Below are 20,256 nucleotides of genomic sequence, written 5' to 3' on the forward strand. Positions count from 1 at the left end.
CTCACATAGTCTCTCTTTGCTGTGCTGAGCGCTCTCCTTTATATGGCAACTGCCTACAAAGACACACTAACTCCACCCTCCCAACTCTGGTAGGCTTTAGGCTGAGGGCCACTTTCTGTTGTGTGCTGTACAGCAGGGGTCCCCAACCTCCAAGTCAAGGACTGTACTGGTCCCCACAGCAGGAGGTGAGCTTGAATGTAATGAGTTTGAATCATCCCGAAACCATCTGTTCCCTGCCCCACTCATGGAAAAATTGTCTCCACAAAACTGGTCCCTAGTGCCAAAAAGGTTGGGGACCATCGCCCTACAGTGCCACCCCTCAGGGCATAAGCCTGGGGAGATGCTGTAGCTCCACCCTCCAGACTTTCTGTGGTGACATCCTGGGCCTGCATTGCAGTCTTTTTTGAAAACTCTTGAGGAAATCCAGGGAAAGTTAGAGGGTGTCAGAGACACATAGGGAAAAACTGAATGTTGTGGCTTTGGGGTGAGGGCCACTTTCCCCCAGTGCCCGACCAGTGTCACCATTCCTGTGGTGGGTATGCTGACTCCCTATGGCTCTGCCCAGTCCAGCTTCCACCCTTCAGAGGAATTTACTGGCTGTACCCAGCCTGGGCCTGTGTCACAGTCTTTCTTGAAAAACTCTAGGAAATCCAGGTATACTCCAGGGGTGTCAAAGACACACAGGGAGAAACTGAGTTGTGTGGTTTTAGGGTGAGGGCCATTTTTCCCTGTGCACCCAACTGGTGCCAACCCTCCACCCACCCCCAGATGAACTGAGAAGATGCATTAGCTCCACCCTGCTAACTCTGAGGCCCCGCCCTGCCAAGCTTGCAACCTGCAGAGATCTGCTAGCTGCAGCCAGGCTCGCCTGTGTTGCAGTCTTTTGAAACTCTCAAGGAAACCTAGACAAACTCACAGGGTGTCTGAGAAATACAGGGAGAGGCAGTTGTGTGGCTTTAGGGCGAGGGCTGTTCCCCACCCCATTAGCCTGGGAAAATGCACTAGCTCCACCCTGCTGATTCCCTGAGGCCTCACTCTGCCAAGCTTGCCGGTTGTGGTGGGATTTCCTGGTTGCAACCAGCGAGGGCCCGCATTGCAGTCTTTCTTGAAAAAATTCTCAAGGAAATTTGGGCAAACTCAGGGGGTATCAGAGACACACAGAGACTGAGTTGTGTATGGGCAAAGATGCCTGGCAGTCCCCAACCCAAAGCACCTGACAGGTGCCAGCGTTCCTGTACAGAGCCAGCTCTTAATCTGTTTTTGCCTGACGAACTCTACTGGTTTCACTTGGAGGAGTCCCTGAGACCCCGCCCCACCGCAAAGGTCCTCATTCCTCAGGTGGGTGATTGCTGGCCTTGGTGGACCCTGAGACTTTTGCTGAGTGACCTTAGACTCAGAACTGTCACTGATTTTGAATCTGTATTAATCTCTCTTATTTCTGATATTATTATTTGAGTCCACTTTTTTTTTTTTTCTTAATGAGTCTGGTTAAAGGTTTATCAATTTTGTTTATCTTTTCAGCAAACCTGCTATTCATTTTCATTGATTATTTTGTATTTTTTTAGACTCTTATTTCATTTATTTTTGCTCTGATCTTTACTATTCCATTCCTCTACTTACTTTGGGCTTTATTTTTGGTTCCTTTTCTAATTCCTTTAGGTGTAAGTTTAGCTTGTTTATTTGAGTTTTTGTTTGTTTTTTGAGGTAGATATATTACTGGTGATTCTGACAGTGAAACGTACCTGTTGTTACCAGTGAAGTTGGACTTCATTTCTTGAGTTTGGCAAAGAAAGTATTCAGAGCCAGGAACTCAAGTTATAAGAGAAAGTTTATTTAGGAAGCTACAGAGGTGGAAGTGAGCCAGCTATGCTGCATAGGTTCAGGAAATAAGTTACAGAGGCAGAAGGGCCCTTGGAGTTTAGGAAGGTGCACTGGTAAAGAAGATTCAAGTGGGCGTGCTCTGTGGAGAGGAAGGGGGAGGTGGAAAGAGAGAGGGTGAGAGAGACCGAGAGATAGCATGCATGCATGCCCTGGGTCCGTGGTCTTGAGGTTTTTAAAGGCTGGGAGTTTAGGGGAGGTCTTAGGGGAAGATCTCAGTAGAATATTCATCAGCTTTATGCTGATGTACCCAAATGAGATTTATTCCCGAGTTTATCCATCCTTGGATATGGTTCGTATAAAATGGCACTAATTGGATTTTTGTAACCTGTCTCCCTAAGTAGGGTGGTTTAAGTTATTTATGCTCTGGGGAGAAGCGTAAACCATTTACTCTTTTATTTGTTTATTTATTTACTTTTAGTTTTTATTTTAATAACTTTTTTTCATCACTGCTTATCCTCCCTATACCTTCTTCCATCTCCACCACTGCCCGCCTCCGCAGTTGTGTCCGTGAGATGTTTCTCTTTCTTCTTTTTGTGCAGTCCCTCCACCTCCCCTGCCCCATTTAGTCTTAAGTGCCCTTGGTTTGGGAAGATAGGATTTTGCGATTTACTGGATAGCTGTAAATTGTTTGGCCTTTTAACTGTCTGTCTTGTCTTCCTCTTTCACTGCCTTGGCTTACTAGCCTATCTCAGATCTGTGTTGCTGTGAATTTCCCTCTTAGATCTGTTTTTGCTTTGCTCCTTAGGTTTTGGTCGTTGTTTTCATTTTCATCTGTCCCGTAGTATCTTTTGATTTCTTTGATCTTGTTAACCAATATATTGTTTAGTGGCATGTTATTTAGCCTTTATGTGTTTGTGTGTTTTTCAGTTTTTGTAGATGATTTCTACTTTCATATACTTGTAGTCAGAGAAGATGCGTGATATGATTTCAGTCTTCTTAATTATAGTGAGGCTTGTTTTGTGGCCTAACGTGGTTTATTTTGGGAAATGTTCCATGTGATCTGAAAATATCAATTAAATCCATCTGGTCTAATGTGTCACTTAAAGCCATTGTTTCCTTGTTGACTTTCTATGTGGATGATCTATCTACTGATGTCAAAGGGGTGTTAAAGTCTGGTACCGTAGATTTCTCCCTTTAGTCTGAGTATGTGCTTATGTGTTTGGGTGCTCCTGTGTTGGGGTACGTACATTTTTTAAAAAAAGATTTTATTTATTTTTAGACAGAGGGGAAGGGAGAGAGAAAGAGAAGGAAACATTAATGTGTGGTTGCCTCTCACACTCCCCCTACTGGGGACCTGGCCCACAACCCAGGCATGTGCCCTGACTGGGAATCAAACTGGTGACCTTTTGGTTTGCAGGATGGTACTCAATCCACTGAGCCACACCAGCCAGGGCAGGGTGGGTAAATGTTTACAAGAGTTATATTCCTAGGCCAGCTGCCACTACTGCCGGGCTTGAGGGCCTCTTAGTACGAGGCACAGGGCGTACCTGAAGTCAGCTGCCACCTGCCTGGGGCTTGCTGACTTTGGAGAGTTTTAAAGAATGTTTGCAGCATGGCCTGAGCTGAAGGAGCCATGGGTGGTGTGCGAATTGGGTTAAGCAGGGTTTCAGGGAGTCACACAGGGTAGGGCAAGAGGTGTTCACTAGGTTATTGAAGATTCAGGTTTGGCACCTGCCTGAGCCCACAGGCTCTGTGGGGGAAGGGCTTAACACAGGAACAGTGGCAGCCTTCATCTTGAGTCCATGCGTTTCAGTTTCTCTCTGTTATGTCTGTAATGCTTTTGGAGCTGCCATCACTTCATTGGAGCTTAGAGTGAGTATGAGTGTGTGAATGTTGTGCTTGAGCTCTTTAAGAGGATGCCTGGGTTTCCAGCAGCCTTCCATCTCACTGGGACAGAGTCTTTGCCAATTTTCATAGCCAGCTGCCATGGGAATTACTCTTCCCAGCACTGGAGCCCTGGGCAAGGTAGCTCAGTGTAGGGCTGGGTAGCCCAGTGTAGGGCTGGGACCTCTTGCTCCCCAAAGGGGAACTCTGCAGCTGAGATATCCCTGTTGATTCCCAACTGCCACACATGGATGTGGGACCAGCCCATTTGGCGTCTCAGACCCTCCTACGGTTCTCATTGTGGCTTCTTCATTTCCTTAGTTATAAGAGTTCCATTCAGCTAATGTCTAGATGGTTCTCCAGGTTAATTGTTCCATAATTTATTTGTAATTATTATGTGCTGGGTGGAGGCAAGCAGAGTGATTGCCTACCCCACCATCTTGACCGGAATCTTGAGCATCCTTACATATGTCTATTGGCCATCACTATGTCCTCTTTGGAGAAGTGTGTGTTTAGGTCCTCTGCCCATTTTTTATTGGATTGTTGGGTGTTAAGTGATGTGATATTTTGGATATTAACCCCTTATCAGTTGTATCATTGGCAAATATCTTCAGTACATTGTCTTTTCATTTTGTTGATGTTTTCCTTTGCTGTAGTCCCATTTGTTTATTTTTTCTTTTGTTTCCCTTGCCCGAGAAAACATATTGAAAAAATATTACTGAGAGCAATGTCAAGAGTTTACTGTTGTATGAAGTTTATGGTTTAGGGTCTTATATTGAAGTCTTTAATCCACTTTGAGTTTACTTTTGTATATGATGTAAGAAAGTGATCCAGGGGGAGGAACCAAGATGGCGGCGTAGGTAGACACACTGCGCCTCCTTGCACGGCCGGAGCTGACAGAGAATCGAACAGCAAGGGGGACCGACACCAAGGAAATAGAAAATAAACGTTCATCCAGACTGGTAGGAGGGGCGGAGACGGGCACTGGGGTGGAGAGGACTCACGTGGCTATGGCGGGACTGAGACTGGCGGAGTGTGGGACAGATGGCGCAGGCAGTCTGGGCACTAGCAGACCCTGCAGCCCCACATTTGCACAGATAAACCCAGAGGGCCGGACTCAGAGTGGCGGAGAGTGGGGCAGGCAGAGTGGCGGGTAGCACCCTGCAGCACCACATTCGCCCACAGATAAACCGGACGAACGGCGGGCAGCAAAGCAGACCACGCAACCCAGGGCTCCAGCTCGGGGAAATAAAGCCTCAAACCTCTGATTGAAAGCGCCCCTGGGGGTTGGGGCGGCAGCAGGAGAGACTCCCAGCCTCACAGGAGAGGTTGTTGGAGAGACCCACAGGGGCCTAGAGTGTGCACAGGCCCACTTACTCGGGAACCAGCACCAGAGTGGCCCAGTTTGATTGTGGGTATCGGAGTGAAAGATTGAAATCCGGAGGAGAGTGAGGCGGGCGCCGTTGCTCCCACTCGGCCCCTCTCCCACGTACAATGTCACAGCGCAGCGACCAGCATTACCCCGCCCCGGTGAACACCTAAGGCTCTGCCCTTTAAAGTAACAGACGCGCCAAGACAAACAAACAACAACAAAAAAAAGGCCCAAATGACAGAACACTTCAAAGCTCCAGAAAAAATAACAACTAAGCGACGAAGAGATAGCCAACCTATCAGATGCACAGTTCAAAGCACTGGTTATCAATATGCTCACAGACTTGTTTGAATCTGTTCGAAAAACAGATGAAAAAATGAAGCCTATGCTAAGAGAAACAAAGGAAAATGTACAGGGAACCAATAGTGATGAGAAGGAAACTGGGACTCAAATCAATGGTATGGACCAAAAGGAAGAAAGAAACATCCAACCAGAAAAGAATGAAGAAACAAGAACTTGGAAAAATGAGGAGAGGCTTAGGAACCTCCAGGACACCTTGAAACGTTCCAACATCCGAATTATAGGTGCCAGAAGGAGAAGAGGAAGAACAAAAAATTGAAAACTTATTTGAACAAGTAATGGAGAACTTCCCTAATCTGGCAAAGGAAATAGACTTCCGGGAAGTCCAGGAAGCTCAGAGAGTCCCAAAGAAGCTGGACCCAAGGAGAAACACACCAAGGCACATCATAATTACATTACCCAAGATTAAACACAAGGATCTACATCCAAGATTACTGTATCCAGCAAAGCTATCATTTAGAATGGAAGGGAAGATAAAGTGCTTCTCAGATAAGGTCAAGTTAAAGAAGTTCATCATCACCAAGCCCTTATTATATGAAATGTTAAAGGGAGTTACCTAAGAAAAAGAAGATCAAAAATAGGAACAGTAAAAATGACAGCAAACTCACAGTTATTAACGACCACACATAAAACAAAAACGAGAGCAAACTAGGCAAACAACTAGAACAGGAAGAGAACCACAGAAATGGAGATCACATGGAGGGTTATCAATAGGGGAGTAGGAGTGGGAGAGAGGGAGGAAAGGTATAGAGAATAAATAGCATAAATGATAGGTGGAAAATAGACAGGGGGAGGGTAAAAATAGTGTAGGAAATGTAGAAGCCAAAGAACTTATAAGTATGACCCATGGACATGAACTATGGGGGGGTAATGTGGGAGGGGGGGGGTTGGGCAGGAGGGAGTGGAGTGGGGGGGGAAATGGGACAACTGTAATAGCATAATCAATAAATATATTAAAAAAAAAGAAAGTGATCCAGTTTCATTTTTTGCATGTATTTGTCCACTTTTTCCACCACCATTTATTAAATAGACTTTCTTTACACCACTGTATATTCTTATGGAATGGGAGCACATTATTCAAAAACCAACTCTGGAAGCTGGATAGTAAAACCATGTCTTAAAAATTCTAAGGGGAAATTATTATTAATTTATAATTATATACCCAAACAAACTCTCAATCCAGTGTGATGGTAAAACAATATTTTTAGACTTTCCACATTTGAGAAATTTTACCTCATGTATGTATTTTCTCAAAGAAGCTATTAGGAGATTCTTTTACCCAAACAAGTGATTAAACCAAAGGAAAAAGTGAGGTACCAAATCTACAAAACGGAAGGCTGAGTGTAGGGAAGATGCAGGCTGACAGAGCAGCCGCCCTGCCTCAAGTTGTCCAGGGAGCTCCCGGGGAGATTTCTTCAGGGAAGAAAATCAACTCATAGATTGCTTGATATGGCTGGCCTTGCTACAAGTATTGCTCAGGAGGATTTTGGAAAATAAATAATGTAGCAGGGAAAAACAAACAAAAAAGAATGACTAACTCAGAGAAAAAGCAATTTGTGCACAAAAGGAAATAAAGTTATTGCTATAGGCATTTCTGATATAAAACATGTTCCTGAAAAAAGAATTCATTGTCTTTGGAACTGAGCCTTAAAAATACTAGGGCTAGGAAAAATATCTTATAGCTGAGAAGTTATTTAACATATCAAATACAAGAAGATAAGAATGGGGAAAGGTTAAACTGTAGTAGCCAAGAATGCTCTCTTGTGATAAATCTGTGTAGAAACTCTAGGATAAAATTCGGGCTAGTTACTGCTTTTGGAGAGGAGGGGTGTTTGATTAGAATGGGGCAGGTTGCTGAGGCAGTTAACAAAGTATCATTTCTTGACCTAGGTGGTGGTTAGGAGGGTGATCAACTTGTAAAAATTCATTTAAGATTTTATTTTATATTTAACATTATTAAATAATATATTTAAAATTCAAATGTGTTTTCATGTAACAATAATTTTACTTTTAGAAAGCTGTCAGGATGGTGGTTATCCCAGGGGAGGAGGAGTAACTGTAAGCGGAGCCTCACAGCGCTTCTGAGGCACTGGTGTTGCTCTCCTTCTTCATCTAGGCGCTGGTGCACTAGGGTTTTCAGCTCATGGAAGTTCATTGGGTTTTTTACATTTACGTATACAGTTGATTCTTGAACAATATAGAGGTTAGGGGTGCTGACCCTTCCCCACATGGATGAAAATTCACGTATATCTTTCGACTCCCCCCAAAACTTAAACTACTAATAGCTTACTGTTGACCATAAACCTTACCAAAAACATAGTTAATTAACACAAATTTTGTAAGTTATGTGAATTTTATTTCATATAATATAATAATGTATGTATATATGTAGTAAAATACAATATATGCATTGTATTCTTACTGTAAAGTAAGCTAGAGAAAAGAAAATATCTTTAAGAAAATACATTTACAGTATTTATTGAAAAAAAAATCCAGGTATAGGTGGGCCTGCGCAGTTCAAACCTGTGTTGTTCTGAGTTCAACTGTACTTTTCTCTATGTGCATGGTGCTTCAATAAAAGGGCTCACGGGAAAACAAGGGATGGGGCAGACCAAAGTCTGTGCAGCTTTGAAATCAGATGATTGAGAGAAAGCAACAATAAGTGTAATAAAAATACTGGCAGAATTCAAAGACTTGTTAAATTATAAACAAACAAGTAAATATAGGATAAGTAAGTAAGTAAGTAAATGTGCACTTTACCTTGAAGGTGAAGGGGGAAATATGAAGGAAGCCAGATGGATGAAGAATTAGGGAGACAACAGTAGAAGGTGAAAAATCACACACTAAGCAATTTCAAGAACACATGAGACCAAATGGTGGTGTGAAGTATATTTTCTCTGTGTCCTGCTGCATCTGCTTTGCATTCAGCTACTTTTATGTAGTGGTGCAAAAGTTTGACATGTTAGAAAAAATTGTGTGTAAGCCATGCAACTTGTGTTGATGTCATTCTTTTATTTAATTGACTTGATTGGCTACGCAGAAACTTCTGTTAATGGAACACACCATTCCTAGCTCTGTCAAGCAATACTGGGATAACAGTGTAAACAATGTATTGATTTAACCAAAAATGGTGATTTAATTAAAAGGTGTCATATAATTGGGAGTTCGGGAAGTAGAGAGAGAGAAAAATGAAAGAGTACTAAATCATGCTGTAGTCTTGCCATATAGTGAATAGATTATCTGTAAGTGATAAATAAAACATTTTTGTAAAGAGAAATTTGTATGTGAATACCGAAAGGAACCACTAACATGAGTTGCAAGTGCTTGCCTCTGAGGGTGATCAAATCAGAGGACTGCTGTTTTTTAAAGTCTTTTAAAACTTTATATCTTTAATAAAATTTAATATCATGAAAATGAAAACTTAACCAAATGAGTGTACAAGTCTTTACCAAGATCCTCAGAAATGTTTATAGTAATAATCACAAGTATTTATTGATTGGATAGTATTACCAGATACCAGGCTAGGCCCAATACCTGTATTCTCTCTCTTTTGTACTTTCCAGGATCCAGTTTTCCTTCTTAGTGCATATGACCCTTTTGGGTTCTTTTTTTTTTAAGATTTTATTTATTAAGAGAGAGGGGAAGGGAAGGAGAAAGAGAGGGAGAGAAACATCAATGTGTGTTTGCCCCTCATATGTCCCCAACCTGGGAACCCAGGTACATGCCCTGACTGGGAATCGAACCGGTGACCCTTTGGTTTGCAGGCCCACATTCAATCCACTGAGCTACACCTGCCAGGGCCCTTTTGGGTTCTTGAGATAATTGGACAAAATAGACCTGGGTTGAAAGAGTTTTAAACTTTATTTGATAGTGTCCACAAGTGAACTGGGAGTGAAGCCATTTCCTGGTCCAAGCTGGTTATTTCCATAGTAGAAACTTTGACAAAGATTTTATAAACCAAATCATTGCCTTTTATGGTATACATATTTATATTGTCCATTGGTATTTAAGTTTACTATCAGGATCAGTGTTACGTATTTATATGGTAATTTTTTCTCTGAAAAGTTGTTACCCATGAATTTAGAATGAAAGAAGTTTGGATTAATTTTTTTTTCATTTTTGCCCAGGGCCACGCCCCTCTCCTGAACCATGCTATTAGCTCACCACAAGATGGTAGGAGGGGATGTTCTAGCTCTGGTTCAAGGACCTCATCTTTGATTTACCTCGACTTGGGATTTTACCGAAAACTTTACTATCAAAGGGCTTATGTCTATCAGAGGAATGGATGAAAAATTGTAAGAGCAGTTGGGATTGGTTGGTCAACAGAAGAAAATATATATATAACTATATATGGCAAACAAGCTTTTTATAGCAACAGGTGGAAGCAACCCAACGTCCATGGACATAAAATGGAATATTATTCAGCCCTTTATTAAAAGGGAAGTGTAGATCCTGCCATGTGCTACAGCATGTGTGGACCCTGAAGGCACTATGTTAAGTGAAATGAGGCAGTGACAAAAAGACAAGTGCCGTGCGATTCCACTTACAAGAGTTATTTAAAGTGAAGTAGTCAAATTCATAGAAACCCAGAATGATGGAAAGGTGGTTATCGTGGTTACCAGGGGATGGACTGATGGAGAAAAGGGAAGTGTTTTTAAACAGGCATAGAGTTTGCTTTGCAAGATGAGAGGTTCTGGATATCTGTTTCACAACAATGCAAATATATTTAATATTCTTGAACTGTACACTTAAAACGGTTAAGATGGTAAATTTTATATTATGTGGTTTATACCACGATTTTAAAAAAAAGTTTAATCTAGGATACAGCTTTATTTAGGTAGATAGATCCCAAAGAAGGAACAGAGGAGGGTCTGATCCACAGATGCTCAGTTCCTTCTTTAACTTGATGAACCAAGCAAGTTACTGGCCTGGTGAGGAATAAGTGAAGGGACAGGGCAAGAAGCAAGAGGCATTGCTCAGATGGAGATCTCTCCATATGGAAGTTTGAGGAACAGGAACTCCTTCTCCCAAACTTACTATGTGCACACACGCAGAATTCAGAAATCTATGTGTATGTATAGGGAGAGAATTTTAAAATTATTGTTACTAAAGACCAAATATTGATATTGTTAAAATGGTAAAAGCAAGATAACTGAACATTTAGTGGTAACAAATATTTAAATACCAAAGTAAAAAGCATTCAATTTCCAAAATATAAACAAACAAGTAAATACAGATAATCAGAAGTTTAAACTTGTGAATATATTTTTCTATTTAAATGTAAAAGCATGTTTACCATCAGTTTGGTTTTAGCTGTTGTTAAAGGAGACATTTCAGGGACTGATGGTAGAAATATAAATTGGTGTACCTTTTTGCACAGCACAATAGTGTTTAACATGCTTATGATGGCTGATTGAGTCATTTCTCTCCTTGTAGTCTGTCCTGTGGAAATAATGTAATACACAGACTTGCACAATACGTTCCTTTAATGCTTTATAATCATGAGAAGTAGAAGCAGGCTAATATTCACCAATAATATCTTCAGTTATAGTATTTCCATAAAACATAAAATATAATGTTTAGGATCAAATTTTAAATGTTTTAAGAAAGTGTGTAAGTGTTTATGAAAGAAAAAAAGTTTTATATAAATGTGTGCTATTTCATAACCATTGGGCCTTGAAGAGATAATGCAAGATGGCCAATCTTGTATACACACACATGATACTTACATTTTGGTATTGAACCGCTACACAATTATTCTTAACACAATTAGTTCTCACAACACTACTATGAATTAGATACTATAATCATCTCCATTTTACAAATGAGGGAATTCATAGTCCAAGATTAAGTGGTTTAACCCAAAGTAACACAGCTTGTAATAATGGAACCAATATTGTAATAATGGAACCAAGATCGTCTGACTCCAAAGCCCATACCGCTTCTAGCACTGGGGTTTATGTCCGTCAGGAAACTGGTCCCTGGTGTAAATTACATTGTTGGTATTTTTCTTGAAGATGCCAAACTTTTTGTCATCTCTAGGAGGCCCCTTCATAATGCCCAACCAATTTTGGAAATAAACTGGGTTTTTATTTCTGTGTGTTGCAGCTTATTTACGTTTGTTTGTGTGTTTGTTCAATAAAACATGCTCCCCAGAGTTTTATAGCCACCAAACAGTGTCATTTCAAATAATGTTTGAACAGATTTATTACATCAGTAGGCCATTATGAAATGCTCATCTAGAATTTAAAAAATTATAGGCAAAATATATTTCCCTGACCAAGCTTGAACTTAAAGAGGGGGGTGAAGAGAAGAATCCAATGGTCTTAACATACATTTGTAAGTAAAAAGACTATTTGTAAGTGGTGTATGTGAGCCAGCATCTCAGTAAATTTTTCCTCAGAGTAGGAAAATATCAGGGAAACTACCATATTGTTAATCACTTCCTCTCTTTACTAATACTGTATTCCTGAATGTTTTAGTCATGGTATTAGGGCCTTGGTAGATTTTTCATGAGGAAAGAGATTGCAGTAAAATTTAAATTTGGTTGAAGGGAAGAGAGTTAAGTTGGGAAGACATTAAGGTTCATTATTCATTAATTTAAATGTGATTGACGAACTTGCTGTGGCGTCCTTTTTTGCTGCTGTCACTATAAAAGTAATATTTGGTCATTAAAGAAAATTCACGAAATACAACAGAGTAGAAGATGGAAAAGTACCCAATATAAACCCTTCCCCACCATTCAGAAACAATTGATATTTTATAGTACTTTCTTCTTTAAAATAATTTATCCTTTTCTGATTACTTAGTTATGCATATCCTTTGTAGAAAATTAGGAAAATATATAAAAGTTCAATAATGAAAATAAAAGTTACCTGTCTTCCTACTACACAAATTCTTTTCCTAAATTGAGGTGAAATTTATATTATAAAATTAACCATTTTAAAGTGTACAGTCAGTGCCATTTAGTAGTTCACTTGCAGTGTTGAGCAACCATTGTTCCTCTGTTTAGTTTCAAAGTATTTGTATTACTCCCAGAGGCTACTGTACCATTGAGCGGTCACTACTCACTCCCCCTCCCCAGCCCCTTGCAACCACTAATCGACTTTCTGTCTGTGAGTTTGCCTATTACGGACATTTCATATAGATGCAATCACACAATGTGTGACCTTTTGTGTCTGGCTTGTTTCCTTAGCATAATGTATTCAGGGTTCATTCATGTCTCAGTACTTCATTCCTTTTTATAGCTGAGTAATATTGCATTGTATGAATGTATCACATTTTTATCCGTTCTTCAGTTGATGGGTACTTGAATTGTTTCTAACTTTTGGGTATTGTGAATAGTGCTGCTATGAACAAGTACTTGCCTGAATGCCTGTTCTCACATCTTTTGGGTATATACCTAGGAGTGCAGTTGCTGGGTCATGTGGGGATTCTATGTTTAACTTTTTGAGGAACCACAAATTGTTTTCCACAGCTGTGGCACCATTTTACTCACAAACAGTGTACAAGAGTCCCAATATCTCCACATCCTCAGCAACTTCTGTTATTTTCCATTTTTTAATACTATAGCCATGAAATCTTTTAAAAATATAATTTATTATAATACATATTATTTCATTATTTTTAAAAGTTCTCCCTCCTTTATTCCTCCTTGATTTTCAAAATTGGTCTGAACGATGATGTGTTCTTGGGGGAAAATTGGTTGAAAGCAGTGATTTTTCAGACTTTTTTATCTCAGGATCCCTTTATACTTTTCATATTTATTGAGGACCCCAAAAAGGTTTTATTTATGTGGGTTATATCTTTGGTATACACTGTATGAGAAGTTAAACATTGAAATATTATGAAAAATAACTTTTCTCAAACACACACATACAAACTAGTGAAAGGGTGGGAGTGGCATTATTTCTCTTCCCGCAAATCTCTTTAACTTCTGCCATAATAGAAGCCTTGGATCCTCACATCAGATCCTACATTTGATATGTTGCATTATCACGTGTCATCCAGGTAGCCTTTGGGAAACTTCCTTATGAGAGAATAAGAGTGAAAGGGGCAAATAATGTCTTAGATTTATCCTCCGGGACCTAGGAGATCTGCGTTGAAGATAATGTTGTTTCTGGCAGAATTAGGAGTGAACTTTCAACAATTTCTCATGCATACCTTAGGGAAGTATGGTGGTAAGTTGCTTATGTCCCCAGACACCAAATATTCAAAGAAAGTACTATTTGGGTCAAAGGTGAACCTTTTTTAAGAATCAAAGATGAAAAATAAATTTTCTTTTGTATAATCACTTCATTGATGTTACTATACTGAAGCAAAATGAACATCTGTATAAGTATCAATGATTTTAAGAAAACATTTCTTTTTGCTCAATTGGTTAATATCCCACCTTATTCCATAAATTACTTGGGGGCAGTTCTGGAGATAAGTAGTATAATAGACTTTTTAATATAGATGGTATGAGAAGAAAATGGTTAGAAACTAAGATAAAGCCAAGACTAAAGTTTAGCACATAAAATATATTTCATATGGTTCCATATAGCTTTTAGAAGTGAGAGAAAACTACAGTATTTTCAAATGTTCCAACATGAAAAAATTTACTGAAATGGTTTAAAATTATCCCATCCTTAGCATTTTTAAAGCATAGTGCCTTTTCCCTGGCTGGGGTGGCTCAGTGGATTGAGTGCCAGCCTGTGAACCAAAGGGTCTCTGGTTCGATTCCCAGTCAGTGCACATGCCTGGGTTGCAGGCCAGGTCCCCAGTAGGGGGTGAACGAGAGGCAGCTACACATTGATGTTTCTCTCCCTCTCTCCCTCCTTTCCCCTCTCTCTAAAAATAAATAAAGAAATGAATAAATAAATAAGTTTAAAAAGTATAGTGCCATTTATGAAAATCTGCTTATTCACCTTTACAAGGAAAATAATCTTGTGTGTGTAATGCCAGTCTACTGTGCTTGTGAATTGACTTGCTAACACTTATTACATCAACTTTATCAAAGTTTATTAAACACTTTTAACTTTATTGTATTTATCAATAATTAAGTGATTATTCTGTTGTTTGAAAATGTTGGAATGGTAATTGCATTTTACAACTTAATGTGACATAAGGGCAAGAGTGTAGCACTGCCATCTAGGAGACCAGAGATCTACCTTTGGTTCCAGGGCTGGCTTCCTACAAGCTTGGCCAGTCTCCTCCTCCTTGCTCCTGGGTGGAGAGGAGTGTGGATCAGTCGGAAGTGATTACCAGAATTTAACTTGGAAGGTGGAAGCACTCTAATCTGGTCCTGGAGTGGGTTTGTTTGTTTATGAAAGGTATTTAAATTCCTTCACATTGTTGGTAAGTACTCCAGAATTAGTATATTAGGATCACAATTAGTATACCTCCTTTTATTGCGCTTCACAGATAATTTGCTTGGCAGATAATGTGGCAACCCTGCTTGGAGCTAGTCTGTCAGCGCCATTTTTACAACAGGCTCAGGGGATAGTTAGCATCTTTTAGCAATAAAGTATTTTTAAATTAAGGTATGTACATTGTTTTGTTTTGTTTTTTAAAGACATGATGCTATACATACTTGACTGCAGTATAGGGAAATTACTTGTATTGCGTTGGCCAAAAAATCTGTATGGTTTTTTCTGTAAAATAAGACTCATTTTTTTCATTTTCACCAATAACTTTATTGATTTGGATGTTTTGAGTATGTTGGCTATCTCCCATGTGGTATAACCTTGATTGTTCTCAATGAATGTCTCGATTTGATCGCTGTCAACATCAACTGGTCTACCCAACTGTGGAACATCGTCCACTGAGAAATCTCCAGCACAAAACTTCGCAAACCACTTTTGATACGTTCGATCAGTCATAGCACCTTGTCCATACACTGCACAAATCTTTTTTTTTTTTTTTTGCATTTTTACCTTTCTTTTTTTTTTTTTTTTGGAGTCATGTACATTTTATTGTAAACCTTAAATACTCTTCAGATAAAACACAATGTCTTTAATCATGGCTTTCATGTGGCTTACAGAGAAAACTGAATTTTTTGGATTAGGGACAAGGAGGGGGACAGTTTGGAGGAAAAGTGCTAGGATCCTCACACGAATGCTCCTCAGCCAGCTTATTGTTGGCTTTTGCCACAGCTTCTTCAATGGGTCCCACCATATAGAAGGCCTGTTCTGGGAGATGGTCATATTCACCTGCCAAAATCTACTGGAATCCTTTGATGGTCTCCTTCAAGGGCAGCAGCTTCCCCAGATGACCTGTGAAGACCTCAGCAACCTGGAATGGCTGAGACAAGAAACACTGTATTTTCCGTGCACGAGACACAGTCAACTTGTCTTCCTCAGAAAGTTCATCCATACCCAGGATGGCGATGATGTCCTGGAGGGATTTGTAGTCCTGTAGGATCTTTTGCACCCCACGGGCAACATCATAATGCTCACTGCCAACAATGTTGGGATCCATGATGCTTGAGATGGAGTCTAGAGGGTCCACAGCTGGGTAGATGCCCAGTTCCCCAATAGCACAGGACAGCACAGTAGTAGCATCCAAATGGGCAAAGGTAGCATCCAAAGGGGCAGGGGCAGGGGCTGCCAAGTCATCAGCAGGCACATAGATAGCCTGTACAGAAGTGATAGATCCCTTCTTGGTGGTGGTGATCCTTTCCAGCGTGGTACCCATATCAGGGGCCAGGGTAGGCTGATAACCTACAGCAGAAGGGATTCTTCCCAATAAAGCAGACACCTCTGAGCCAGCCTGGGTGAAGTGGAAGATGTTACTGATAAAACAGCGGTATATCTTGACCTTCTTGGTCTCTGAAATATTCAGCCACAGTCCAGTCAGAGCAACCTGAGCACGAGGGCCAGGAGGTTCGTTCATTTGACCATACACCAGAGCTACCTTGGAGGTAGCATCTTTTAAGTTGATAACACCAGACTCAATCATTTCATGGTACAAGGCATTGCCCTCACGGGTTCTCTCACCAACACCAGCAAACACAGAATAACTGCCATGGGCTTTGACAACATTTTTGATTAACTCCATGATCAGTACAGTCCTGCCAACTCATGTACCACCAAAGAGCCCAATTTTGCCGCCCTTGGCATAGGGAGCCAGGAGATCCACAACTTTGATACCAGTAACCAAAATTTCCTGCTCAGCACTCATTTCCATGAATTCAGGAGCATTGGCATGAATAGGAGCAAATTGTTTGGTTTTGATGGGGCCTCTGTCATCAATAGGTTCTCCAAGGACATTCATAATTCTGCCCAAGGTTTCAGGACCAATGGGAATTTTGATTGGTGCACCAGAATCCAGGACTTTCTGGCCTCTAACCAAGCCTTCTGTACCATCCATGGCAATGGCCCTTACTGTGCTCTCACCCAAATGCTGGGCCACCTCCAAAACCAGCCTGGTCTCCTTGCCTTGCACCTCTAGGGCATTTAGAATGGGTGGTAGTCCCTCATCAAACAGGGCGTCCACCACTGCACTGAGGACAGCCACGATGCACCCAGCAGCAGTGCCTTTGGCGAAGGAGACATTCTGGCGGCATAGTCTCCAGCAGGCTGTAGTGCTGCCAGGGCAGCCTGCAGTAAGAGCTGAGCTTGTGGTAACTGGCGCTGAAGGGCTGAGTCCCCGCAAGGCCCCGGAGGCCAAGACTGCGGCCACACAACCCACAAGACCCAACGTGGCGGAGCCCAGGTGGAGACTGCGTTTTTATCTTGAAATAATGAAGTGTAATATGCCAGAAATGTTGTGTATTTTCTTCCATCTGCAATATTAAAATGGCTGCACAAAAATGCACTAGTTTTGACTTCTTTAAATGTATGCTGATATGATAGCTGTCACAAAATTGTTTCTAATGAAGTTAAAGACAGCTAAGCGTTGCTAGAGCCATCTTTTGGAAAAAACAGTGAACTTTTTGGCCAACCCAATACATGCACTGGGAAACCAAAAACTGTGTGTGACTCACCTTATTGTGATACTTGCTTTATTGTGGTAGTCTGCAGTCACACCTGCAGTGTCTCCAAGATATGCCTGTATTAGGATTACTCAGGTGTTCCATTTGTTAAAATTATATGGTTAAGATTTGTGCATTAAATATATGTAAATTTTACCCTCGAAAATAAAAATAATCAAGTGGTAAGTGGATAGAGGTGGAGATGAAGCAAGAGAAGCATAGTTTTTGAAGCTGAGTGATGGGTATACGAGGTTGTTAACTGTTCTGTTCACTTTGTGTATATACATTTGAAGCTTTCCATAATAAAATGTGTTTTTTTCAAGTACCATTCTGTTCTTTCATATTAGAAAGTCAAAGTATAATATTTAGAATTCATAAATGAAGGAATATCAAGGAAGCATATGTAGCGATGTGGAAGTAAATAGGGAAATACAGCGTGCCTCTGGGGATCAGAACTGAGCATGGAGAGGGCTAGCGTAGGGAACATCTATTTTGTTTTATAAGGCTTTCAGTGTTACCTTGATTTTTAAACATTATGCATGTATTACTTTGGTAAAATGATGTATTCTGTGGTTTGCTGCATTGTTTACAAGGAAAATATCGACATGATCCTATGTGAATAATTAGGCATAGTCCAGTGCTTGGAATATGTAAAAATTGTTTGCTTATGATAATTTTGGCAGTATGCCCAATTATTTCCATTGCCAAAGGTGGTGATTTACATTTGAATTTCTACTTCCTGATCAGCAGTGCTAAGCACTTTGACTTGCATTTCTCCCTGTCTGCACCCTTGCCCTCCCTCCTGCAGTTTGTTTTTTACAGTTGTTAACAGTGATCATAAATAAGCTTGTATTACTCTTCTATTTAAAAGCCACCAAATCTCTCCCATTGCAATTAGAATAAAATTCAAACTCTACGTCATAACCTACAAACAAGGCCATAAGTAATGTAAATGATTGGATTCCTGCCTCATTCTCTTGTCACCCTCTCCTCATCACTGTGGCAGGCTTTATGGCCTTCTCTTGCACACTCATAGTTCAGTCCTGCCTCAAGGCCTTTGAACTTGCCATTCCTCCTGAGACTAGCTGCTTTTCATTGAGGATTTAATTCCTTAAAAAAAGGCCCTTATTTGACCATGTAGCTAGGTAGCCCCCTCCACCCCTTCTCCATCTAGAGCAGTGGTGCTGAGTGTGACTCTCAGAGCAGAAGCATGAGCATCCCTTGGGAGTATTTCGTTTGGAAATGTAGAGTCTTAGGCTCCATCCCAGACCTGCTGGAGTAAAATTTGTATTTTAGCAAGACCCCCAAGGATATTGTATGCACTCTTAAATTTTCAGCAGCTCAGGTCTAGAATAACCTCCCCCTTCAGTTTTCCTGTGTATCTGCTAGTAGGCTGCTAGATTTCTAAAGGTAACTTGGTCATTTGTCTACCTGGTTATTTTCCCTGAATGAAACAAGCTCTGCAAGGGTACCACCTTGTCTCACTTGTACCTTCTTGGATCCCAGCACCTGACTACTCAGTAACTATTTGATGGAGATTATTTTGAGTTTCTGTGTGTGTATGTGTTTCTTGAAGCGTCTCTCTCTCTCTCTCTCTCTCTCTCTCTGGTCTCTCTGACTTACCTCACTTAGCATAATACCCTCTAGGTCTGCCCATGTTGTCATAAGTGGCAGCATTTCATTCTTATTTATTGCTGTGTAATATTCCATTGCATACTACCTCTTCTTATCCATTCATCTGTCAGTGGACATCTACGTTGCCTCCATATCTTGGCTATTTTAAATTATGCTGCAGTGAACATACGAGTACGTATATCTTTTTGAATTAGGGTTTCCATTTTCTTCAGATAAATACCCAGAAGTGGAATTGCTGGGTGATATAGTAGATCTGTCTTTAGTTTTTGGAGGAATCTCCGCACTGTTTTTCATATAGCTGCGCCAGGTTGCAGTCCCACGAACAACAGTACCACAGAAGGTTGCCTTTTCTCCACATCTTACCAACCCGTGTTATTTGTTCACATTTTGATAAGTTATTCTGGTGTGGGTGGTATCTCACTGTGGTTTTGATTTGCATTTCCCTGGTAATTAATGCTGTTGAGCATCTTTTCACATATTTGTTTTCATCTGTATGTCTTCTTTGGAGAAAAGTCTTTTCCTGTCCTCTTCATATTTTTTATTGGAGCTTTTGATTGTTTATAGTTATTTATTTGTTTGTTATGTGTTATGTGAGTTCCTTATGTATTTTGGATATCAACCCCTCATCAGATATGGCATTTGCATTTTGCCATATCTGCCATCTCTCCCTTTTAGTAGGTTGTCTTTTTGTTTTCTTGATGCTTCCCTTCCTTGTACCAGAAGCTCTTTAGTTTGAGGAAGTCCCATTTGCTTATTTTTGCTTTTGTTTCCCTTGATCAAGGGGACATATCTAAAGGGGACCCTTGTTAAAAGGGACATTTATTACCTATATTCTAGGAGTTTTACATTTCAGGTTTTACATTTAAGTATTTAATCCATTTTGAGTTTATTATTGTTTATGGTGTAACAAAGTATTCCAGTTTTATTTTTTTTGGCATGTATTTGTTTAGTTTTCCCAACACCACTTGTTGAAGAGCCTGGCATTTCTCCATTGTATATTCTTGCCCACTTTGTCATAGATTAATTGACCATATAAATGAGGGTTTATTTCCAGGCCCTCTATTCTGTTCCATTGATCCATGTGTCTATGTCAGTACTATACTGTTTTGACTATTATAGCTTTGTAGTATGCTTTGAAATCAGGGAGCATGATACCTCCAACTTTATATTTTTCCTCTAGATTGTTTTCGCTATTTGTAGACCCTTGTGATTCCATATAAATTTTTGG

At 40.3% G+C, this 20,256-nt stretch overlaps 1 protein-coding gene and 1 pseudogene across 1 annotated transcript in view; one reads left to right on the forward strand and one right to left on the reverse strand.

Moving 5' to 3' along the window:
* VKORC1L1 (vitamin K epoxide reductase complex subunit 1 like 1) overlaps nucleotides 1–20,256 on the forward strand; it is a 75,499-nt gene that overhangs the window by 44,616 nt on the left and 10,627 nt on the right. The window lies entirely within an intron of this gene.
* On the reverse strand, nucleotides 15,387–18,315 carry LOC112314705 (ATP synthase subunit beta, mitochondrial pseudogene; annotated as a pseudogene).

This window comes from Desmodus rotundus, chromosome 1, assembly GCF_022682495.2.
Source record: "Desmodus rotundus isolate HL8 chromosome 1, HLdesRot8A.1, whole genome shotgun sequence".
In the NCBI taxonomy this organism is placed as follows: Eukaryota; Metazoa; Chordata; class Mammalia; order Chiroptera; family Phyllostomidae; genus Desmodus; species Desmodus rotundus.